Genomic DNA, 26647 nt, shown 5'->3' on the forward strand with positions numbered 1-26647 from the left:
AGTAGTCCTGTCAGCTGCAGTGAGACTACAGGCTCTGTTAAAGGCAGGTGTGTCAGTGCTGCTTAAACCAGCTACTCCAGTAGTAATTTGTAAAATCCTATTTGTACAAATAGTTCTCAAAGCAGCTAACAAAGGTGAGCAAATACTCTCTAGACATTGAATATCCTAGAAGCACACAGCGTCAGTAGAGGACTGGGACGACACGCTCAAGAATGACATTTCCGTGTGCATTGCAGTTCCTCAAATTACCTTGAACATTTCAATCCAGATTTCATAACGTCTGCCCTGAGCCTCCAGAAGCCTCTGGCATTTAACTTTGCTCTTGGGTTTGGTAGCAGATAGCTTTGATACTGCAGCTTCTTAGAAGTAAATGAAAGTTCGCTGGCTACTAGTTGTAATGTTTTTCTGTACAGTATCTTACACCCTGAAGCGCAGTTGTCATAGCTGAATGCATCCCAATACAAGGTAGAGTGCAATAGTTGTTTAACAGGACAAAGCAATGCACTTCCAAGTTCTAAGTTCAACAATTTTAACTCAGCATTCTCCCCACTCACACACCATTTGGTGTTCTGACAGCTTGCTGCATGAACAGTGGGGATATTATACTGTAGTGACTCATTGGGTATTGCTTCTGGGGACAGGGGAAGGAAAGGACATGCATGTCAGGAAAGTTGTCACCTAACTGGAGTGTCTGTAGTGCTGAGGATTTTCTGCTCCAGTTCTCTTTGGTGTTGGTAAAGGTGAATACCATTCACACCTGGAATCACCACAGGCCAGGCTGTGCAGCGCACAGTTCCCTCTGCTTTGCCAGTGCAGTTTTTCCCAGGTTCATAATGTAAAAAATATCACTGAAAAGATAGAGGTTGACCATGTTGTTGTGGAACAACCTGGTTCCACAGCTGGGGACAAGGTGAAGTGTGGCATGAGTAACTCACAGGATGTGACATTCTGGTTCACGAACTACCAGCACCATGTTCTCTGCCTCGGCCTGTGTGACAGGGAAACTGCACTCGACCTGCCACAGATGAGTGACAGCTACCTGAGCAGTACTAACCAGATGAGTGATGTCACCTAAGCAGGTCAAACCCCTCTCATCGCTTCTGGAGAGTGGTGAAGCAGTTGGAGCAATTGATATTTGCAAAAGAGATTTTGATTTGATGGGAAGCCCTAGGATGCATTTTCTAGCACATACTCAAATAGCAGTTGAAAACTAATGGGTGATAGGCAAGAAAAACCTAACTGGTTTAACAAAATTCATTTTGCAAAGGAGCCTGTGCTTTGAATGTAGTTCTGCTTTAGTAGACAAGTATTTGGGGGAGATTAGTTCTTATTAACTAATAACCTTTGGTTATGTTTATTCCCACAGCTGATCTGCACAGGTGTTTGTCACATAGAAGGAGAAATAAGCTTCAGTGATACAGCTTGTTCATGGTTCAGTCTGCAGAGTTTTGTCATTTCTTGGCAACTAAGTGTTGGATTACTATTTTCCATAAAAATCTCCTCTTTCATGAAAGGCCTTTCATGAAGGACTCTGGGGTAATTAGAAAAATAATAACCTTGCAATACCCTCTTGATCTGTTTTTAATGAAATGAAGTGCAGGGAGGGTGGGTGCTTTGTCCATAGCCAAAGAGTGAGTAAATGGCAGGACTGAAAATAGAACCCAGGAGTCCTAGCTTCTGCTCCTTGCATCTAAGCAGCACTTCCACCACACACTAGGTTATCAGATCTTTAAGGCTATATCTCCTTTTTTTGTACAGGACTGAGAAAAATAGTGTAGAGGGAAATTTGCATTGGCAGAAGCTGGGCCAGATTAATTAGCAAGCTTATGCTGGATCCTCAGTCAGTTTTCTGCAGCTCAATCATGGTTTATTGAGCACATCAGTCATTTGTGAATGTTCCCTTTTAAAGAGCCTGGTGAAGTATCACTTCCATTTCCAAAACAGGGAAATAAAAGCACAGAGTAGATGAAGTTACTTGCCCACGTTCACAGAGGGGATCTTGCCACACCTGTTTGTTTCACTGGCAGCTCACTTTTTTTCTTCAGAAAAGTCTCTTCTCTGTTAGACTGCATCATTTCCAGAGTTAAGAATATGCATCCCTAGTAAGGCATTACAACCCAAATGGAGTTTCTGGACACATGAATGAGTAGTTTCCAAAACCTCAGCCTTGAACTGAAATAAAAACCCAAGTTTCCAAAACAATAGTACAAATATAACAAATGTCAGAAGCTGACAATGTGACACTAGTCTTCTGAAAAGCTGACATTGCCTCTTCACAACTTGGTGGGGACTATATCTAGTGCTACTGTAGCCCTTGAAAATTCAAAACGGTGCTGTCCATATACTTGGTCATCAGAATATACAAGGAAGGTAGGCTAAAGGCAATATAGAATGTTGCACCAATGCACTTAAGTTTCTAGAGAGGCTTGTAGGATGAGAGAGATGCTTCTGGTCCGTTTGTAGTGATGTTCCCAGGCCAGTTCATCATCCAGGGAGAATGAAACCAGATACTCTGATTTAAAGCCAAAAGAATTGATTTGAATCAAAGACCACACAATTTACTGTCAGACTCATTTTCCTATACAGGACCTGACTTAAGCATCTTTCCCAGAACATTTAATGTAAGTTTAATGTAAAGATCTGTCTATCAGTAACTGGAGTGATACTGTCGCATACATGCCTTTGAATCATCAGCCAGGTATCAATATTTGCAGAGTCATGCTGGTCTGTGTAGATTTTCTGCCAAATAGGACAAGACTCTCAGTCCCATTCCCATCTCATCCACCTGTAACTGGGTCACTGTGGGAAACTTTGCTGCTTTTCTGGCAGGGGAATAAAAGCATTCTTTACAGACAGCTCAGATGCCATCTGTCAAAGGTAAATGAGAATGTTCACCTCTGCATTTGTGAGTGAAATTGTATTCAGGATGTTGGAGGGATGTGTTATGTTAGTGGGCAATGAAGTGAGGAGACTGCTATATACCTCCATGCATTAAGATCATTGTAGCTAAAACAGGGAGGAGCAAAGCTGCTTTAGGCAGAGCAAAATATGCTTTCACCTGTCACCATGCAGCAGCTCCAAGGTGTACCAGTGTGTCTGCCTGTTACAGACATGGTGCAAAGTCATACAGCCATACACAAACATCATGACACAGCAAATACCATCTGCAAAGAGAGCTAAAAATTGCTGGAATGATAACAGTATCCTAACTTCCTGCTGGGGTGTGCCGTGGGTGGCAGAATAAAGCTACTTCTTCCCCTCTGGGAGCAGCTGCCTGCTGGAAAGAACAAGGCGGGTATTAGCATTGCTTTGTGGTTTATTAGCAGAGGAATTCTGGACAAGGATGTTTCCTAATACACTGATCCAAGTGGTGCAACAGCCATTCTGATGCTGAACAGCTTCCCCATTCATGGAGGCTTGGTAGAAGAGGGAGCAGCTAAGAGATTCTCTTTACCTGTGGGAAGAAAAAGGACAGGGAGTTGGGTGCTAGTTGGTTTATGAGGAACATTAACTGCTTACAGGAAGTGCAGTGTTTCCTGGAGAACAATTCTCCATTATTTTATTTGACTTTGTTGCAGCTTCCATGAAAATGGGTAGGACCATTTCACTGCTCACTTGCTAAGGCGTCTCCAAGCCTGTGTTTGTTGTTATACTATCCCTGTGTATACTTGGGCTGTAGCTGGCAGTTACATGTACCTTGTCTCCCTAGTGTTTGCCATGGCCAGAGCCCTCCTGTTTCCACTTCAGAGAGCTTTTGTCTGGCTTTACCTTAATACAGTCCTCACTCAAGATGCCCAAGTCCAGTACCATGATGGCTGCACAGCAGCAAGTCTTGCTCTAACAGGTGTTGACATGTTTCCTATTACCCAGCTGCATGTGATGCCCTACTACATGGCAAAATAAACTTAGGACTGCAAAAAGAATATGGGCCCTTGCTCTGCTCAGAAATTCCTCACCAATATAGGGAAAGTCTAATGACATTTGAAAGGTTGGAGAGCTGAGTTTCTCTCCTAGGCTCTGCTCCTACAATGCATCTCAGCAGAGTCCAGCATTTTGCAGTGATCTCATAAGGACTGAAAGTATCAATCAGTCAGTGCTGGCTGTGGGTAAGGCTGAGTCAAGCTCTAACAATTGCTCTTGCAATGAGTTTATCTCAATAGAGTAGGTCAAGAGCACCTTGTGCAAAGGTTTCCCAGGCAAAATGACTTATAAATAAAGAAGAGCCTTTAACAAAGCACCAGTCCATCAAGCTTTATTGAGCTTTTTATTTCTTATGAATCTCTGTGTCATTTCAGTCACCTTTTAAAAAATTAAAATATTATGAAAATAATATCAAAATTACCATCAAGTTTATTTGCCGTGAATATGTTTTAGTAAACAAAACATTTGATAATTTTATGTATCAGGTTTTATTTACTGAATGTATGGTATTCAGCAAGTAAAAGGTCAGATGTGTTTTCAAGACAAAAATGGTAGAAAAGTATTGACAAAAATGTCATGGGCACTCTCCGACAGAGAAGAAATGGGTCTATTTCAAACCCTGTGAGAAGGAAGGAGTGTTGAAATGTCATTCAGGATGGGCTTATGTGCCCCCAAACTTCTGTTGTTGTTGGGTTTTGGTTTATTCCTGGCTATACTCGTTGGTCTTTTAAAAGGTATTAACCTTCTTGACATCCTTAGAAATGCACAGCACAGGAAGTTTGCTGGCACAATCTTCCCTCCTAATTTGAAACAGGTTGTTGGGAGTGCGCTCAGCTGGAGTCTCCATGCCCTGTCCTGAGGGTGGCTGCCAGAGGTTTGGAGCCTTGCCCCACTGTTGCCGTGGCACTGGAGCAGTCTGGGGGTAGCTCTCCCCACGCACTGTGGGTTCACAGCACTCTCAGTCCTCTCCAGAGCTTCCTCACACATGCCATTACCTCAGCACTTGCACTGTGGGAAAAGGGGCAGATATCCTCTGTGAGAGCATAGGAAATGGCCAGGATGACTTCTCTGGGAAGAGTCTTTCCTCCTTCTGCATGCACTGTGGCTGAGAATGCTCAGTCCTGAAACAGACCCTTAGCTAGATACATGCTAGGTCTGGTCTAAGGCAAGTTGCTGTCATTCTGCCCTCGGAATGTGCTGTGAGGACTTGATGTCTTCCTTATGGTGTGGTGGGTCTTTACCAAAGTTAATGTTTCTTGTGACCCTTAAAGTAAAACTTGGTTGGTAACCAGATTTTATACAAAGATATGTTAATTCCTGTTTAATTTTCTCCTTTTTATTACTAATCATATCACTGCAAAATGTAGTTTACAGCAATATAAATAGGATCCATTGCTGGAGGGAATTGTGCAGCTTCTGTCAATTTTTCAGCACCCAAATGTGAAACAGAAGCAATTAAACTCTGAGGGGGGAAAAGAGTAACAGTGTGGAACACATCAGAAACCGGGTCATGAATTCACACAGATGGGAAAGCCAGGAAGCAGTGGGAAAGCAGGATTTTGATTGACTCACCGTCAACAGTAAATGAGCCATTGGCAGTTTACTCTCAATTTTTTGCCTTTTAATCTGCAAGTTCCAGAAGTGATGGCACCCTCCTCAACCTGCTGCGTGGGGATGGGGGGAGAAAGGGAAGTGGGACAGAGAAAGCAATAGCAGAAGTTTAGGTGACACGGGATGGGTCAATGCTGCAGAGGGAGGAAGGCTCCGAATCTGATGTGTAGAGCTAAAATTAAACAATATCCAGGCAATAGCGCTGGGTGCTAAAACTACACCACCCAAAAAGGATCATGGTGTCTCTGTAGATTAAATACTATCAGTGTTGCAGTAGTAATTAAAGGCATCGACCAGATCCAAACCCTGTTGTGGGAATTGCTCTACAAATATAGTTAAGGATAATTCTTCCTCCAAAACATTTGTAAAGCAGAGGGGAGAGTGTAAGAAGCAGAAGCCTCCCAGCTGAAGACAGAGGCAGTGGGATCCTAATAAGGCTTCAGCGTTATTTAGAACATGCATGGTGTGGACAGGGATTGCTCTTTTGTTTGCTTTTATAGAGCATCTGCTGAATAGGCTGAGGGGAAAGCAAGACGTGATGTATAAATCACTACACTCCTATGCTAGTCCAGTTTTCTCCAGTGAAAATCCAAGGCTGTGGGTCACACCAATATACATAGGCTCCAGAAACCTATTTGCCCTTCCTAGCTAGGATGTGCCCACGGCCTCAACTTCAACTAAGTTGGATTTGTGAGCTTTCCATGCCACCCAAGCAAACAGAAGACCTTGGGGTGTTTTAGCATGCAGAAGCTAAAGGTATTTATTTCCTTTTCAAGCAGCAGCACAGCACTTCTGAGAATGAAACAATCAGTTACAAAAGTAACCTTGCAGCAAAGCTTCAAGGGGGAGTTATATATGCCAGCAAATTTTCACTGTTTATTCATTCTAGACATAGGCTAATTCTCCTCTTACTCTGATTTTATATCAATTATTCGCCATTGATTGAGTGGAGTTAATTTAAATTTACAGCAGTGTAAGTGAGGAAAAGCGGCTTGTAATCAGTAGCGAGTTGATTCTGCCACCTTTACTCACCATGAATAGTACCTCACTCATTGAATAATCCTATAAATTCCTCTTGGGGTTTCTCAGAATAAGGGAGCATGTGAGCTGAGTAAGGATGGCAAATACTTTTCACACTTTTCACATCAATTACTTGACTGGACTAGGTGATACAGCACCAGATTCTGTGTGTACACCAAAGGTTTCAGGAGAAAAATGGCCTGGTATTGTGTGGCCTGTAAATAGGCAGTAAGGCTGTACCATTGTTTATACCCTTGAGTCAGAGTTGACACCAAGGGTTTGAACTGAATCTCAGAGTTTCAGATGTTCAGCTTTGCATTCTCCATATTTTAAAGTGCATCTTACAATGACGTTTCCTACCTACTATGTTGGTTGGAGTCTGGGAAAGGTGCGATGTAAGAAAAGAGCACTGGAAAACTCCTGTGAGAGACAATCACCTGTTTTAATTGCTTATTTTCTTGTGCTTCTGAAGAGAGTTCTTGATTTCCTCTTACTGGCAGATAATGAATATAAAATGGTATTAGAGCAGGGTAATGACTTGCTAAATTTTCCATTAAGAAACTAAGTTTCCTCTTGCAATCCTTGTTCAGTCTATGCCTGTGCCAAAGGGATTTGCTGGGTCAGGAGTAGCCTTGGTAGGTGTGGGCTGTTGACGTTCTGAGCTGTGACAGAAAATGAGAGATGGAGCTCACTGAGCTCAGAGGGTGACTTTATTTCAAAGATTTCCAATTTTTTCAAGTCCAAGCCAGTCATTCCTAGCACTGTGAGACGTGATCCTGCAGTGGTGGCTCAGCTCTGGCTTCCCATCTTAGCACAGCCGTTTAAATGAGAGCTCAGAAATGAGAAAAAAACAGTATTTTTTAAATGGTATTTTAAACTTGTTTTTCTTTACCAATATCAATGGAATCTTGTTATCACTTATAAGACACAGAGAAAGTTATAAAATAGTTAAATATGTATTAATCTTTTGAGGACGATTTGTCTTGGGAGACAAGCAGTCAGTAAGCAAAAATTGTATGATATTGTTAAGGAAACAAAATAGATGCTTAGAAAGAAAACCCTTCTGTAAGGCTATCTGTTGGGATCTGTACTGGGAGGTGGGATCTGTGCCTCTGCTGAGGGATATGTGTTGTTGAGCCAGTGGATAGGCCTGAGCTTCAAATGATGCACTTTTCTTTGGCCAATTAAAAGGAAGAGGAGAGGAAACAAAGTGTAGGAACCACAGAGGAGATGTGAAGGACAAGTTCAAGAGCCACCCATTTCCTTGGGGTTAGCAAGCAAGACAGACCCCAGAGAAGGGGATACATTAGGACACTGATAAAGTGTGGATTTGTGTCCATGCACTGAGTTACAGTTTTGTGGTATAAAAGGAGCAAGCTCTCGCTCATACCTGCTTTGCCAGTTATGCTGGAATGATTTAGCTGCATGAGAAGGACCCTCCTATGGTGCAGATGGAAGGAATGGTGGGTACATGGCGGCACAAAGCACCTTGGCCCCAGTCCTTGCTGGCAGAAAGCAGCTGGGGCTGCTTGACAAGATTTCACAGCCTCTGCTTGGGTTGGGTATTGTGTGACAAACAAAAATTGCTTGTCTCTACCTGAGTGCTTGTGTTTCCACTTCATGGGTTTTATACTTACATGTGTCCAATGGAGGAATGTGCAAGTATGGAAGGGCTGAAATACTCAGGACGTCAAAATAACCTGTCTTTTTGAAAATAAAGAAGTTTGTGATTCGTTTTATGACAGCAAGAATAGTGGTTTTTCAACCAGCAAAGTCTTTCCTTGAATGAGAGGTGCAAAGATGTTTCAGTGGCTGAGATGCTGCATATTGATGAAACCACTGGAGCCTCGTTAGTCTCAATGGTGATACTGATAACTGCACATACTGGCAGTAAGATGCAGAGCCCTAATTCTCTATCAAACCCAGATAGCCCTTGAAAGCTGTAGGGCATTTTTGTATGTTGAAGCCAAAGCATAGGTTTTGTTCGTACAGCCACGAGAGTGGATGTGACTGACATGTATATCCATGCAGGCTTGTGTGGTTTGTGGTGGGTAAGTTGAGAAATTGCAGGTAGGAATTTGTTCTCATTTGGAAGTAGTGTAGATGCAGGGGATGCTGAAGACCTGCTGGAAACCCAGGTATTCCTGGCACTGCTATTGATCTGTTACATGATATACTTGATCTTTTACTTCCCTGCAGTGTTGCTCATTGTCTTACCTGCTTAGACTGTACCCCTTCCAAAAGGATTATTCCCAGCCTAAAGGATCCTTGGGATTAATTGGACCTCTAGATGTTTCTGTGATAATAACAGTAAAGAAGATGGAAAACCTGTTTTAAGTACATGATGGTGTATACTTGTAAGAGAAAAACTATGGAAACACCAGAAGAAATGGGGTGACCTCACTATGGATACTTTAAAGATGTAATTGCAGAGATTTTGAGAGAAGACTGATGGAACAGCTGTGTACGTAACACGGGCAAACAACTTTAACTACATTTAAAGTGAAATTAAAAAGAAGTTTATGAAAGGAAATCTTGCTCTGGTTGTGTGCAATAGTGGGAACTGTATTCAGCAGTAAATTGCTGTGCTATGGTCTCACATCCAGTGGGGTCCGTAGGGCAAGGTCCCAAAGTCAGTGAATTGCATGACAAGAGCATTAGGAATTATTTGTTTAAATAATGTAACTGTGTTATTGCATCTGCCTCAGTTCGGAACCAAGTAGATTGACTGAAGCAATAGACAGAGGCAGTGCTGTGAATTTTGTAGGAGGGAGCAGCTTGATAGAGACAAAACAACTTCCACATGCAAAGAAAAGCTGTGCTTCACAAATAAACCCCACTTTTGTCTTCCTGTTTGCAAAAATGAAGCAGGGGAAAACCAAGTAACAGACCCCACTTGGAGTATTGTGTGCAGTTCTGCTGCCCTCAACATAAAAAGGACATGGAACTGTTGGAACAAGTCCAGAGGAGGCCACGAGGATGATCAGGGACTGGAGCACCTCCCGTATGAAGACAGGCTGAGAAAGTTGGGGCTGTTCAGCCTGGAGAAGAGAAGGCTGCGTGGAGACCTCATAGCAGCCTTCCAGTATCTGAAGGGGGCCTACAGGGATGCTGGGGAGGGACTGTTCATTAGGGACTGTAGTGACAGGACAAGGGGTAACGGGTTGAAACTTAAACAGTGGAGGTTTAGATTGGATATAAGGAAGAAATTCTTTACTGTTAGGGTGGTGAGGCACTGGAATGGGTTGCTCAGGAAGGTTGTGAATGCTCCATCCCTGGCAGTGTTCAAGGCCAGGTTGGATGAAGCCTTGGGTGATATGGTTTAGTGTGAGGTGTCCCTGCCCATGGCAGGGGGGTTGAAACTAGATGATCTTAAGATCTTTTCCAACCCTAACTATTCTATGATTCTATGTTTGTAAGTAACAATGTACTTGTACATGCAAAAAAAAAAAATAGGCATAGAAAATGGAGGGGCCAATATAAAATGGGTTATTAATTTCAACATAAAAAGGTTTCCAGAAGCAGGGAGCTGCGGGGTTGTGTCATGGAAGCAGTGTTCTCGTGTTTTTTAGTGAGCTGCAGGCCAGGTGATCAATAGAGCCCAAATTTGCAGCAAGCAATTCAGAGTTGAGGAGACCACAGATGATGAAGAGGAACGTTGAAGTTGTGTGACCAGACAAATAAGTAAACAGCCTGTCAGCAGCTGAAATTTACTTGAAGAGGTGTTTTAGGGTAGTGAGCGATTAAAGCTATTACCACATATTGCAGGTTACAATCCAGTCTGTACAACAAATAACCTGTAAACCTAGATTATTACAAATTCAAGTTCCATTGAAGAACTATGTTGTATATACCAAGAGGTATACATCTATTAGCTTCAAGACATAAAGCATACCTACTGGTTCAAGATCAAAAGGAGTATGTACTTCGTACATGTTTTGTCATAAAAGTCTGTTACAAGGAGAGGCCACCTTTCTCTGAGCCAAGAAACATGTGTTATCCAGTTATATAATCCACCTTGTTTTTCAGAGTGTAAGAAAAGTAACTTCCATATAGTTACAAAAACCCCACTCTAATTTCTTCATTCAGTTACCTGGCTGTTTGATTCTGCTTCATTCAGAACATCCTTTTTAGGACAATTTACTTGTTCTTCCCAATCAGCACTTCAGTCCGGTTCAGAGGCCTCCCAGATCATTTTTGTTCAGAACACTTCAGTTCCTCAGAGTTTTAAAGTCAGCATTTTATGTCTTCCTTTTCTTGACAGAAAACATAGGCACTTCAGAGCTGATTAACATCTTCTCACAGCAGTGTTTTCCCATTAGACAATGTAGTTTCACCTAAACTGAAATTTGCAATGAGAAAAATGTCAGTTCTGACAAAAAAAATGCTTTTCCAGCTGGGAGAAACGTAACAAAATATTTTGTTTGGGGTTGACATTTCAACATAAAATGACTTTTTTTTTCCAGTTCTCTTTTCAAAATGTTGTTCCCAAATTAAAAATGCCGTAACAGAATGACGTGTTGGATCGTTCTGTTTTGATACAAAACGTTTGGTTCTTAACATTTCTATTTTCCCCCATATTTTTGACTTTCTTCATTTCAAACTTGAGCAGAATTATTTTCAATACCCTGTGGGAGGAAAATTCCATTTCCTCCTCTGCCCTCACATGAGGAGAAGAGACTGTTCTGAAATGAAGGAGCAGGTAGGAGAGTCAGGCAGACGCAGTTTGCATCCTGGTTTGTATGCCGTAGCTTACATACATTTGGCCAAGCTGATTCACTTCTTAAGAGGCTGGGTGGATTGTGATTCTTATTGACATGATGCAGAATGCTTGCCTACATCCCTAGCAATGCTTTGGAAAATCCTTAGATCCGGTTTGTAAATAAGAAATAACAGTACTTGCCTGTCTCAAGTGAGGGCTATGAGGCTTCATTTGGTGCTTATGAAATTCTCTCAGATTCCTGAGAGATGCTGTAGAAATATAAAAGCATATTTCCTGAAATGAGTTATTCAGATGACTTAGATAAAAGTGCTCAGCAAACTCAACTGTTACTTTTAACAACCACGAGTTGGTTGTTGAAAGTAACAGGTGTTGGGTTTGAACAGTATCTCCAGTCCTCTCTGCTAGGTTTTGAACTCTCTCTTTGGATTCTTTTCCTCACTCTCATTTTTATGCAGAAATGTAAAGCAGCACCTTTCAGTAAGCTGAACAGTAATACTAAATACAAGGATAGCTTCTTCTGCTGTTGGAGGTGCACAGAGATCCACAAGAAGTTTGCAAACTGCGTTTCATTTCCAGGCAGATAATCATGCCTCTGTACCTTTCCCTTGTGTTTTCTATTGTTGACATCATCTCTAACTCATGCACATAAACACAGAGTGGTAGAAGTTGTCGGATCAGGAGGACAGAGTGCTGCAAAACAAAGTGAATAAGGTAGGAGCATTTAGCCAAGGCTCCTTTAGCCAAGGCTCTGTCTTGCTCTACTTAGCATCCAGACACTTCAAATTATTTTCCACAGACAGTTAAAACATCAGCTGTATCAGTTCAAGAGGAAGAAGAGGAACCAGGACTGCATTGTACTGTGGGTTCTTGTTCTTTCCAGTTCAAGGCTTTTCATGCCAGTAGCTTGCACTGAGACCAAACCAGTTCTTTGGACTTCAGTGTCAAGAGTGCTGATGTCTTCATCCCATGTTTGCACTCAAGTAAAACCATGAACTCCTATCAAATTCAGCAGGATTTTGATGAAGTTTTTGGTTTTCAGTAATCCTCTTTTTTTTTCCTTTCTGTCTCTTTTATTCTGTCGCCCTCAGCATCTTTCCCTCTTTCTGAGTTTTCATCTGGATTTCATAATTCATGGAACAAGCATGCTCTGTTGTGCAGCACCTGCAATATCACCCCTCTCAACACATCTTTACCTCTTTCAGCTGAGAATGAACCTGTCGTCTTTCATATCCCCAGCTCTTTGAGGCTACTGTTTGTTAGGTAAGCTTCTGCGTGCCTGATGTTTACTCTAATGCTCTGCCCAATCTTCATCGTCTGCATCCTCCTTCACATTCTCCTGAGACTTTGAGCTTCTTCACTGCCAGGTCCAGAAGGACAGCAGCATGGTTTTTCTTCACAGAAGCCATCAGTGTCTGGTTTGATTGGGTGTCCAGCAATTGCATCTCCAGTAGGGTAGTACTTGAGTTAAGAAGGAGTGTGCATACAGCTTGTGTTTGTACTCTTATTGTCTCCAGTTAACTAGTGGCTTTGCTGTTATTAGTAACTGCTCTTTGCTTTCCTGGTGATTTGGTTGGCACAGTAACCACCCTTGATGACAGTGGCATGTCAGTCATGGCTGGTTTTGCACAAAGGATGAGGAGACAGGCTTATGTGCACAGTGCTTTTAGCAGGGTCCTTAGCTGATGGCATACGTAAACTCTAACAAATCTACTTCAGGACTGAATAAAAGATGAGAGAAAGGGAAGGTGAAAACCCTCTCTAGGGGCCAGCCAGGAGGGGCAGTGATGAGGTACCAGATTCTCATAGCAGGTGCGAGGCCATGAGAACAGCAGTACAAGAGTAACAACATGAGAACAACAAAGGAAAAAAGAATGAGAATAGCATGGTAACAATACAGGGAAAATACTGACACTCTGGAAAAGCACTGCTTTGACAGCTTAAGTGAATATAGCTATATAGCTGCAAATAGCAGGCCCTTGGCATTATGGAGGCTAAAGCACTAATATATCTGAGGCTTTCTGTAGCACTGTAAATACCCCTTTGTTTCCCCATCCTCTTGCCACCTAGTCTATAATTCATCTTTCTTTGATTTTCTGATTGAGGAATCCCAAAGTAAGAAGGACAAAGGGAAACATTCCAGTAATCTGTAAATCTGAGGTCTGGGCAGCTTCAGCCTTTAGCTTTCTGATGAAGGCTTCAGTTTAGCTGTACAGATAAAAAAGTTACCTCTGCTATAAAATGGTGCATCCCAGATTTATCCAAGTCCCATAACCAGTAGCTATCTGCATTTCTAAAGCACCAGTGAGTGCCAAGACAAGGGAACTTTGTCAGCTATTCATTTCTTCATTACATTGCAAAGTGTCCCTATTGTACATTACATGGAGACATGAAGGAGTAAAGATTTGTAGCCAGGATTTTCAAAGGGAACTAAGTGGATTAGATGCTCAAATACCCTAGATTTGCAGTGCCTTAGGCACTTTTAACAACTCAAGACAAAGCTGTTGAGGAACAGCTGGTAGATTCATGATGTAGTTGTATTTAATATGATTGGTTCTTGTGTATGTTTTTGTCTCTGAGTCTGCCAGTCTCAAGAACTGGATTCTGTGTTCTAGCTCTCTGTGTCCTCCCATATACCTGTCTGCACCTTCCTAGTGTCTGTTCACATTTGTCTCATGGTTGGTGTGTTCTTTCCAGTGACTAATTTTCTCTATCTCTCTTCCTGCCCCCTCACCTTTGCTTAGGAAGGCCAAAAATGTTTACCTGCATGTGGCATCCAGGGCTCTTGCCTGAGCACTTCCTTTGCAGTGTAATGTCTTTATTTCCCTATCAAGAAGCACAATATCCTTATTGCATTTGGGCAAAACCAGTGAACAGGCCCAGTAATTAGATGTGATGCCTGGGCTCTGGAGAGGAAATTGGGAGATAAATTTAAAGTTGGTCCCATTGGAAGGTTCCCAGTGGATATTGATCAGGCTCAGGTGAACTAGAAACAGTCCAAGGAGAATTTATTGATTAGAAGCTGACAAGCAATTGTTTCTTCCTCTCTGTTTTGAGGTTGTAGTTTTTGTTTCTCTGCTTCTCTGATAGAGGCTGCAGGTAAATTCCTTTAACTGTGCTCCTTTGTCTTTGTCCGAGGGGCAGATGCATGGAAGCACAAAGGCTAGCAAAGCTCACTAAAGTCAGGAGCACAGAAATGGAGTGCAGGTCTTGCCATTGCTTTCCCCAGAGATGCTTGGGGTTGTTCTGTATTCCCTTCTGAGACCCTGACCTTTTGTCCTTCAGATTACACAGCTGGTTAGCTGAAACCTTTGCTCTTGGATTTGTAACTCTCTGACACGGACAGCATTCCTGTGGAAAACACACTAACCCACTGGCAGGGCAGGGATGCAGAGAGGCACAGGATAACCCCCAGAGGTATTCATCTGCCTTGTCAGCAGATCCAGCTAGGAATTCAGAAGGAGAAACAGTATTTTTACCTGACTGTAGAAGCCACCTGTGGTTTTAAAGCAAGCTATCAGTTTGCCTCTCAGTATTAACAGTTGATTAGTGTTAATAGATTCCAATACAATTGAAATATAAAGGAACTAGGGACCCAATTCTGAATATAATCCTGCCTAGGGTAACAAAGAAGCGCTCCTGCACAGACGTACATGCTCTTCTATGAACATTTCAAAAACTGCAAAGGAAGCTTCAAACCTGAGACAACGTCAGGTGCAAACATAAGCTTGAGTCTTCTCTTGGTTATACAATAAAGTCTTTAAATGCATCTTCTCATACTATTTACCCAACACTTCTGTCTCAGGACAGTGCACAGCATAGATGGAGCTTTATGAATAAGCAGCTAGTCAATATTTTATTTCCTTCTCATTGTTTGGCATATGGCTCCAAGCTTTATTTGCTGGACACAGATCAAACCCTACACTGGAGAGAAAACATTTTCTCGCAGGCTTTTTCGGTGGCACACATCACTATAATGGCTGGCTGCTGCACAGGCATTAACCAGGTTAGTACCACAGCTCTGGCTGATGAGGGCATACTATTGTATTGGGTTCCTGTTTGGAAAACTGAGGAATAGCCTTTGCAGCAGGGAGTTTTGAAGCACTTCACACATTTAAATGACAGCTCCCATCTTTGTATGCTGTAGATAGGTATATTCAGGATGCATATAAATCACAGCCTAGGCCTAAAGCCAGGATTCAAGAAAACAGGGCATACCCAGGGAGTGACCCTTCATGGTACTTGGTTTAAGCACCTTGCTTTAACCAAGGCATTTGTACAAAGGACATTTGTACTAGTAGGCAGGAAAAATCCATCCCTTGACATTCAGCTACATTAATCTGGAGACCCACATCTTCTTTCCTCTCAGTTCCTTGCCTCATTTACAGTTCGCCTTCCCATCTTGGCAGTAAATGATAGAGACTCTAAAGACAACATCCTCCTTCAGTATAACCCCCTGTTCTGCTGAAGAATAGGTCTGCCTAGTGCAATATGTCAGTCTGCTATCAGCAAATGGTATGTGATAGGATAAGAAAGAACTAGATCACCAGAAATATGTTCAAAGGAACTGCATTTACTGGGTCTTTGTGTTAAATTTGCACCTGCTATTTCCTATCATGTAAATACATGACTTACTAGTATCAGCATTTTTGTCAGTGCTTTGCTTCTCTTATGTGTCTGTGCATGTGTTTAAAGGGAAAAAAAGAAAGAGGGAAATGGAAACTTCAGAAATTCCGTTGTGTGAGTTCAGATTCATTCCTGGGTGATTCATCAGTAACGTGGGAACATTTGTACATGCTGTATAGACCTCCACTGCCCTGGCTGTGGGAGTAACTGATAGCAGAAGTACATAGTTATCTTCCTTGTAGGTCAGCATACAGAGAGGAATGCGGCAAACACTTGCATTTGAGTTTTACAGATGCTTGCTAACAACATGAGATAGTAAGAGAGACTCTTGAATCCTGGATTATATTCTGGCCTCTGAAAGGGTATTTTATGCTACTGGGCACAGATTTTTCTGCCTTTTCTCCTAAAGTGGTCCTAGGTGCTCTCTTCTCTACAATTTATCTGTATACTCTATCTGCTCTAACTTTGCTAAGCTCATACCCTTAGGAAGGTTGAATGCAAAGCCAGACAATACAAGGTTGCTACTGAAATGTCAGAATTGTGTTAACAGCTTTACAGCTTAACATAAGGGATATGATAATTTTTGTGGTTTATTGATGTAGGGAAAGGTGCATTGTATAGCTAGTATAATACTGCCTGAGATACAATGCTGAATTTGAAGAAAAAATAGCAAGTAAACTGCTTTCCTCTATTTCTTCTCTCTTAAAAAAATATCCAAGTAGATTCTTCCTAGATTTATCTTCAGTGGGTTAGTAGCCACTAGGCCAAGCTGTTTCCCTATGTGATTTATACAGCTTTTCACTGGTCCTGGGAGTTAATGTTTCCCCCCCTAGGTGTTGGCCATTTGTAGCAGAGCTTGAAAGAATGAAATAGTGTTTTAAACTCTCCTTTCCATCTCAAAGTTGGGCTTTCAACTTTAAAAATTGATTAACTTTGGGTGAAAGGTCCTGGCTTGAAGGGTTCTGGGGAATGAGGCTCTTTATTTCATGACAAAACATGTGCATCATTGACAGGAATAGGAGATACTTCTTGATTGCCATCTCTCCTCCAACGTGATTTGCTCCTGAACTAGAGGTATCTGCCATAGGTGGATTGATAGGTATGTTTTAAATGTCTGGTCAGTCTCTCTGCTCTGGTTTTGATGGTGGCTTTCTCTGATATGGATCCTTTTCTAGGAAGAGTTAGATGGGAATTACTGGCATACTGCACACAAACCATTCTGCCACCGGTGTATTTGATAAAGTTGAGCTGAGGTTGCTTTGATGCACAGACCCTGGATGAAATGGGCTTATACCCCATCTCCAGCCTTTTGGCAGATTGATTCTCCTAGGAATTTGATTTGCAGCTTGATAAAATGTAAAGGTTGATGAAATGCTGAAATCTCTGTATTTGGTAAGTTAATGAACTAGCACTGACTAAATGAAATTATCAAGAGCAATCAAAACCCAGAAGAGAAATGTTTTCAGGTGATTATAACGAGCTTCTCTCTTCCCATGGACAGAAAGTTTTATGTGAAATCAGCATTTCATAGCAGAAAGATTCACTTTTAGCATCTGTAGTAAGAAAACACCATCAAAAAGAAGGTACAATAGAAAATCCAGATTGTGCGTAGCCATTTCACTACTTCCAAATCTGTTAAGATTGATATTAGAAGAACAGGATCTGACAGAGTTTCATTGATGTCCCCATGTTCCTTTTGCAGTTAGAAGGGTCTGCTCCTATGGGCTCAACTGATCTGCAGCCATTTACTATTCAGTGAAATGCTTCTCATCCTGTGTGCATTGACAGCAAGTTACAGTGAAGAACAGAAACCAGGTGGGAGGCATAAAATGCTGGTATAGCTGGAGCTAATACCAAAGCTTCTACTAGCTTCAGCAGAGATAAAGGTTTCTCCCTGGGAGTTTAGCTGAAGCCAATGTGTATTAGCAATCTACTCTAGTAAAGGAGTTTATCCTACTGGTGGCTTGGGCTTGGGTGAGTCTTAAGGATGTGCTCAGTTTCAGTGAACTGGGCTCTAACTTGTGAAACTTGGCCTCTGCTTGTGGAAAACAGAGATCTAGGATGTCTTTCTCATGTAGACTGTGTTTTATCCTGTGTTTTCTCCAATTTCTTGTGCAAACATTGATGCTTTGCTTTACAGTGAGGAAGATATAGCCTTATCATCCCCTGCAGACAATTCCTAATGTCCTCTATTCTCTTGAAAAGAGGGCACAATAAAGGCATATCAGACAGATGGGCTGATCCAAAGGACATGGTCATGAAATGGTGACAGAGTTCTGATGTCCCTCCTGTCCTGATTGTGGCCTCACACTTTCAGGATGTTCAGTGGCAATATGCCTGAGAGTATGTCTGAATTTCTGCTACAAAGCTCAGTAAAAACAGAATGCCAAATTCATCTCTGATGTAAGCTCTGTTTGACTTCAGCAAGCTTACTCTGGGGAGAGATTTGGTCCTGTGTACTTGATGTGTACGAAATGGAAAAGTGAGGTTTTCTGTTAATGTTCTCTGCTGTGGTTAGGCTAGAAAAAAAAGCCATAGCACTGTGTTTCTAATGAAGCAAGAATATATATTCATGTAGCTGTATCTCAAAGCTGTATCTAAATCTCCCCGTTTTATAATAATTAAAACAGTAGATAATGAAAGTGATGTTGGAACCTGAGGTAATCAGTATTCAGGCTTGCTCATAAACACTTGTAAACAGCAGGCTTGTATTCAGGTTTAGAGAGAGAAGTATGGGCAAAGCTGAGTGGAGTTGTGCAGGACTGGGAGAGCAGGAGCACTTCTGGGTTAGCACACTGTGTGCAGGACCTTGGCAGAGCCACTGGCAGAGGTGGGATGGTGCAGGCCAGGACTGTGCAGTGTGGGCAGGAGCCACAGGGGCTGGTACTCAACAGTTCCAGGTGAAGTCAGCAGATCCTTCTTTTCAGAAGCAGCAATAGGGAACATAGCATAGGGAACAATGTCAATGCTGAAGTGGAAGCTATTCATGATTTTTAAGAAAATTGGAGCGGAACTGAAATGAAAGCTGGCACCCAGCTTCCTTATCTATTTATTCAGAGAAGAGAAGGCTGTGTGGAGACCTCAGAGCAGCCTTCCAGTATCTGAAGGGGGCCCACAAGGATGCTGGAGAGGAACTCTTCATCAGGGATTGTAGCAACAGGACAAGGGGCACTGGTTTAAACTTAAACAGGGGAAGTTCAGGTTAAATGTAAGGAAGAAGTTCTTTACTGTGAGGGTGGTGAGGCACTGGAACAGGTTGTCCAAATAAGTGGTGAATGCTCCATACCTGGTAGTGCTCGAGACCAGGTTGGACAGAGCCTTGAGCAACATGATCTAGTGTGAGGTGTCCCTGCCCATGGCAGGGGGTTGGGACTGGATGACCTTAAGGTGTTTTCCAACCCAACCCATTCTGCAATTCTATGATTTGTGACTTAGGAAGACCTGAGGAATAGAGGGGAGAGTACCAGGGCCGACAGCTCCTCCTCAGTGCTACTGAGTGCAGAGCCTGCTCCATGGGATGCGAGTTGTGTGGGTGCCCTCCCAGCACCATCAAGCATCCTCTCAGAGCTGCAGTGCTGTAAGACTGCACAAGTCATCCTCTCCTCAGGGAAGACAAGAGCAGAGATAGAGATAGTTCTGTCTCTCTCATTTGAGTTAGTGTATTCCTACCTCAGTGGAAGCAAAGTAGACAAACAAGGGATTCAGTCATTCATACCAGGGCTCCTGAGGAGTGACACCATTATGGTCCTCCTGGGCTGCTTCTCTGCAAAGCCAACCACTAAGAAAAAAAGAAAGGAACTCGGACAACTTTACTCTTCCCTGTGTAGCATCCTGCGAGTCTGTGTAATGACATTTACTAATGCTGCCTACATATTTCTGTCTCAAAGGAGTCTGGAATGGAGGTGAGACTTTGTAGGTCACCATTATAAAGCCAAATCCCGGCTTCAAAGCTCTCCACTGACTGGCTGTGATGCTGGACAAAAAACCTCCCTCTCTGTGCTTCATGCTGCCCCACTTTCTGCTCCAGGAAGGCTTAGATGGCTGAGAGCCATAGCATTCCTTTGGGAGAAAGTCATCTTGGGTTGGCTCAGTGTCTGGTCTGAGTGAATCCAGCGTATCGCAGATGAAAGCAGGCTGAGTAAGAACACTCAGGAACCCTCTCTGCCCCTCGCTGACCATCTTTGATGTGCTTCTGTGCTTCCCGGTAAAAACACAAGGTGGCACTGAGTCAGCAGGACCTTGGCTCACGTTTGCCTCTGTGTTTCTTTCTATTTATACACAATTATGGCAATTGACAAGATCTCCTGTGGGTAGGCTGCAGTCTCCCAGTGCTCCCATCGTCTTGAGGACAGTGCCACTGACCATCCTGACTCATTTATTGCAGGAGTCATTGTATAGTCACTTTATATAATGTACTGACAACCTTCTTAGGAACTGTAGTGCCAGGGTAACCTAGCACATCGGCAGTCTCAAGGATTGCATTCTTACATCAGTGTCTCTGTATAGAAAAGATAACAACATAAGGAAGTTGAAGGAAACAAGAAGCTGTAACAAGGAATGACGGCTCACCTGAATGGTGATCTACCATCAGGCTCAGATTCCTTATCACCGGTATTTCTGCTAGAGAGAAACCTAAATTGCAAGACTCCACCTTGGCTCCCTGCAGGACGGATGCACCTTACAAGTTCTACTTTTTGCTAGCAGCAACCAAATAAGAAATAGCAGTAGAATGATTACAAGCTGTATGAATATACAGGCTTGCCCAGTCCCTGTGGTTGTCTTAACACAAAAGTGCCAAAGCTACACAGTGTCCTTTCCTCTTTACTGTCCAACTGAAGTTACATGACTGGTAGCACAGTTAAAACTGAGATTTGCCTTCCTCTAGGAGCTGGGCCTGCTAAGCAGAGATAAGTATATTGTTTATGATGGAAGAATATGACACTTAGAGGGGAGAATTGAGCAGCAACCCCTAAGGTCCATTCCTAAACTTTCATAGTAAACCACGGGCACCATGCTTTTTCCCTCAGGAATTCCCTTATGTATGATGTGAGGATGACAACTCTCCTTCCCATGGACAGTGTGATGACAGAGTATTGGATGATAAAAAGTTCCAGTAGATGTGGCATGCAAATAGGTGAAATCTGTAATGCCATTGCATTTGGACTGCCTGATTGAAAGGGTTTGTTTGCCTGCCTGCAGGGTGAATGTCATTTTGTGTGACAAAGCTCGTGCAATATGTTACAGAGAACACATCCCCTCATAGCAAAATTTCCTCATTCTTTTTTTGGCATCACTGAAATGATAGGACCAAAGCACAGCAAGTTTTTGTCTGGAAGATGTTATGAAAGTATTAAAAAAATCTTTACCTTTCACTTATTATACTGCTGCCCAGCCAAAAATGATGTTCTGCTTTCCCTTATGCAAAGCACAACAGCAGGGACAAAAAATACTGTGGTATTTGTGAATCAGCCGTTCAAGCCCTCTGTTTGCATGGCCCTGGGTGAGTCTCTGGGTTCAGGGAACTGTTTGCATCCTGCCCGTTCCCCACTGCCTGTCCTTCCCCACCATGCTCCTTGGCTCTGTGGAGATCCTTTCCCAGTCCTCTGTCTGCAGACCAGCGTATTTAACCTTGAAGTTCTGCTATCAGCTGCATCGCCCTGCTGTAGCTGCAAGACCTAAATTGTTTTCCATTGTCCGTGAGCTGAATGGGGCCAGGTCTGCAGAGAGCACTGGCTTGGAAGCACTTAAATTAGGTAGAACAATATGGAAATGCTGCAGGTAAGGAGGAAAAGGAAACAAGCCTCATCCTTCTCACGAGGCCCTCTGATCCTTAAACGTGTGTGGGCTACATGGGAGCCCCAGCCCATCTCTCAGGGGAGCTGTGCACAGCACATGAGTCCTAATTAAATACATATTTCTGTGTAATGTACGGAGAGAGGAGGCTGGTACCAGCACAGACCAGAAGCTCCTCCTCTCTGACCTGTAATGCCCAAGTTCTCTCCTCACTGCCACACCATTACTTTCCAGCATCCCTTGCACTTAAACTTTTGGGCCCCAAGTGCAAAGCTACACATGTAGCATGGGCACAGTCCCACTGCACCCCCAGATACAGTGGGTTTTCTATAGTCTGAGCTTGTGTGTGATCAGTCCTTTCCAACCCTGACAGGACCAAGCCTGCTGCTTGATTGTTGCTGAGCTGAGGCATGAGAAGCAGAGGACAGGCTGAATGACAAGTGCATTGACCGCCAGACCCAGTTGCTTTATAGATAGAGGGGAGGCAGCAATAGAGCACAGCATGTCTGTGCTGCATCAAGTGGTGCTAACAGTGAAATCAGGCAGCTTTGTCTCCCAAGGAGCAGCCCAGGGACTTGCCTGTGTGTATTCATGAACTGGTGCAATATACCTTGCAGAATCACAGCTACGCTTGTAACACATATCTGCAATGTAAAAGTAAGGTGCAATTGCATCTATGCAAACATATGCAGTGCTTCTATGGCAGCAGTGCAGGGTACAAAGTAAGGCAGCTGCCCAACTTTATATTTAGGACTTGTACGATGGATGTGTGCAATGCATGCCATCACATCTTCACCTGGCATACTGCTAACCATGGCACTGTGCTGTGCTTTGCACAAAACCAGTGTACCTTGATGTTGGAAAAAGCCCAGAGAGGAAAGGATTACAGCGGTTCTGGCCTGTCTTCAGTCACAGGAGTATGTACCTGTTCTTTGAGTGGAGCTTGTGTACCTTTACTCACACTTTTGCTGCAGTCTTGTGTGGTAATTAAATGACTTGGGTGCCCTGGGACTGCAGCTTGACTGCAGAGAGAGATTATGTCTTTTATGTCTTTGATCATAATTGTTTTTGCATTTGGATTTCAAGTTTCCACTCATTTTACATGTGATTTTTAACCACAAGTGTTTTTTTAGTGTCAGTTATCACCAAGTTCAATGTGGTCTGAAAGAAACCAGGATGAATTATGTGAGAAGAGTTTACCTGACTGCACAAATGTTCTTGGGCATCAGAAGGAGCTGCCCTTCATCTTCCCACAGTTTATTCAGCATGGAAACTGCAGATGAGAAGTAATTATTTAACAAATATTGGCAAATATTAATTCCTCACAGCATGGGATGCCCGCAGAAGGCCTGATGGCAGAACTGTGCTCAGGGCAGCTCCCTGCAGGATTTGCCAAGCAGAGTTGTCACTAGGGTTAGAGGATATGTAATGATGTGTTGCTCACAGCACTGGTCTCTCCAACAGCAGGCACGTGGCTTAAAATGTCAGGAGCAGAGTTGGGAAGATGATGGATTTGTTGGTTTTGTGACTCAAACAAAAAAAAAAAAAAAACACTAAAATTGAAAATGTGAATTTGTGGGAGATAAACAGCGTCATTTCTTTAGTTTTCAGCTTATTTGTCCATTTCCCCTGCATCATTTGGTTGGGTTTTTTTAACCCTTTTTTACTTCAAAACAATTTCTGAAGTAGAAAAAAAAATTAAAGCAATAAGGAAAAGCTTGTACAAAAATATACAAAAATTATTTTGACATTTTGAAAGCTCTCCCTTGATTTTCTGCAGATGATGCTTAGCGAACTCAGTGCGGTGCCATAAATAGCTTTATTCTCTTAATCTTCTGCTAAAATACTATTTTGTGTAAATTTACTGCCTGACAGGAAAAATAGTGAAATACTTCTTCTGGGAAGACAGAAAGGAGGGCTCTTCATCAGGGACTGTAGTGATGGGACAAGGGGCAATGGGTTTAAACTTAAACAGCAGAAGTTTAGATTGGATATAAGGAAGAAATTCTTACTGTTAGGGTGGTGAGGCACTGGAATGGGTCACCCAGGGAGGTTGTGAATGCTCCATCCCTGGCAGTGTTCAAGGCCAGGTTGTACAGAGCCTTGCGTGGCATGGTTTAGTGGGAGGTGTCCCTGCCCATGGCAAGAGGTTGGAACTGGATGATCTTAAGGTCTTTTCCAAACCCAAACCATTCTATGATTCTATTAACAAGGACTTCAAACACCTTGGCTCCTTCGCCTGTCTGCCAGGGGCATTTTGTGTGGTCCTAAAAGGTCACTGCTCTTCTCTGCTTGTTTTTTCTTTCTCTGGGTGGTAAGTTCTTAGTCAAGTGATGCCACTCTGTGTGTATACATCCACTGCAGATTACTGGGGGTAATTGCTGCTGATTGTGATTCCTTGTGTTATTTTGATAATAATTTCTATTATTTATATATTGTTTGTATTACCAGTTCATGCAGTGAACAGGTTGTGGTGTATGGTTCTAGGTTGAGGAAATGGATTTCATTTTACAAAACATAGCAGAGCTTCATCTGCATGAAATCCTAATCACATCCTTTGGCTTTAAACAAGCAAAGCAAATTACAACCAAAGCAAATGCTCTGTGTATTTGGAAATTGCAAATACCTTTCCATTTTAAGCCAAACACTGGCAAGTGTTTGTTCATCTTCTTTTATTGCTGTGTCTCCTACTACATAAAGGATACCATGTTGGACCTTCCACTGTCAAATCCAGCCCAGTCTAACCTGTCTCATCCCTCCCCTTCAGACTAGACAGGATGGACTAACTGGGATTGGATTCATGGTTTTGCCAATCCCATTTCACACGGAGTGTTTTGACCCCAGAGGTAAGTGGTTTGCAGCAGATCCTGCTGTGAATTAAAGTCAGAACCAGACCCCTGGACTCAATCTGCTGTTACACAGCTGCCCTTCCTTGACAGCAACATGAGTCAGAAAGAGCCTGTGCATATGTTTCCTAAAATAACTGGTAATCAGCAAAATTCACAGCCCTTTTACTCAGCCACTTCTCTTGAAAGAGTCTTGTTAGGCCAAATTCCTTTATTTCCCTCCATTATACAAGTTCTCCTCCATTGGAGAGAATGGATTTGTTTGGGTATAACAAAGAAGAACCATTGTAGTGTTCGGGGGGGGGGGGATTTTATTGGTGTAAGGACTTGGCCAATTACTGGTATTACTTAGCTACAGGTATGGTGATGTTTTGCTAACCATAAAGGAAAGCAAAGCTTTTTCATTAGATCTTATCAACACAACAAGCTACTTTAAAAGAGAGGTGAGAAGAGAACTGATTTCAAGCTGGAAATGCAGCATGAGATCCTTTGGATATTTCTTCATGCCAAGCCCCCAGACTTGAGCTAGCTCTGCATAAGCCATTTTATGGAGCAGAAGCAGTGCAGCTATGATAATTCCACTAAGACTCGTAGCCGAGATGCTGTATTTGGCCCAGGCAGACCATAACCTTCCAATATTAACAGAGTTTTCTGTTCTTTGTAACACCCCAGCAAGTGCAACTACTTAACAATTCTGGTAATTTCATCTTTTTTCCTGCTGCCACTGACTAACAGTACAAAATGAAGGGGTTTGCTGATGTATGAAAAGCACAGCCATGTGACTCAACTGACCAACTATAAATTTATTAAAGCAGTAAACCTGGATGGTTTTAAAACGGGTTTTTTAAAGGTGTATGGGAACTTCCTCAATTTATGGAAGGAAACCAAATCAAGCATGTCAGTTGTACCACAGTGGGCATAAAGCAGAAAGCATTTGGCATCAGCCAAGCCTGTGTTGGGCTGTTCCTTTACCCTGTACAAGCTGTTAAATCATGAGGTTGCTGCTTTGGTCTTTGTCATCCTGCCCAGGGCTGGACCTCTTGCTTTAATCTGGGAGACGTTTAGGGAGCTTTCTAGCCAGCATTTGCAAAACATGGCAGAGGGACTCTGCCTTCTCCCTGGCATTTTGCAGCTCTGAGTAAATTGCTCCTGCTCAAGCACTTCACCTGTGCTACCGCTTTGCTCTGAGTATCACATTCATCATCCGTTCACTTGATTTGCTGTATCATGACTCTGCTTCTGTGGTTATACTGGAGATTTACAGTGCAGTACTGACATGGAGGGTATCAAGAGACCCAAGGAACAACACCTGAAGAAACTGTGGTATCCTAGTTCAGTGTCAGGAGCAACACTGCCTCAGGGAGGTCAACTTATTGACAGGTCCTTGATTTCTGTTTCCATAGAGATCACTACATGGCCTTTCATAACCTTTGCTTTTGATTTATTAATAAAATACTAATTGTTGGGGTGGGCTGTTGTGTGTGGTCAAGTCTTCAGCTACTCCACTTTTAGGAAAAGTGCCAGAGAAAATGCTGAAGAAATGATCATCTGTGCTGTTTACTGTTAAAAATGTAATCTTTGTTACTTTGATTTCTCTCTTTAAACAGCTGTTCTGGGCCAGGGACAACAGACATGCTTTTAACCTATTGTTTCCTGCAGCTGGTCAGCCAGGATGCAGAGCCAGTTGGTGTGTGTGGCTACCACACAGCCATCAGGTAACAGGGTTTGTCATGATGGGAACTAAACTCCAGAAATGGCTCATCTGCCCCATAATAATGGGTAGAAATGGCAGGAAGAGGTTTGCCCCAGACTTCCACACAAGGAAAGGGACATAGCACCACTGACAGACGCTGTTCCTCAGTGGTGATCCCCAAGCCTGTGAGTGCATCATAAAGTAGAAAGGCAGCCTGTGACAATGTCTTCTAGCCAAAGCATTCACCCATATTCCCACCAGATCAGGCTCCATTGTATCCTAGTCAAACTTTCAGACATGGGTCTCTACATTTTCCCCTCTGCTGCTCTTCACATGTGAGAGTCCGTCCTATAAGCATCCAGAGAGCCATGTTGCTATCCTCCTTTGTTCCCTGCCTCACAACTCTCATTCATCTCC

This window comes from Melopsittacus undulatus, chromosome 9, assembly GCF_012275295.1.
Source record: "Melopsittacus undulatus isolate bMelUnd1 chromosome 9, bMelUnd1.mat.Z, whole genome shotgun sequence".
NCBI lineage: Eukaryota > Metazoa > Chordata > Aves > Psittaciformes > Psittaculidae > Melopsittacus > Melopsittacus undulatus.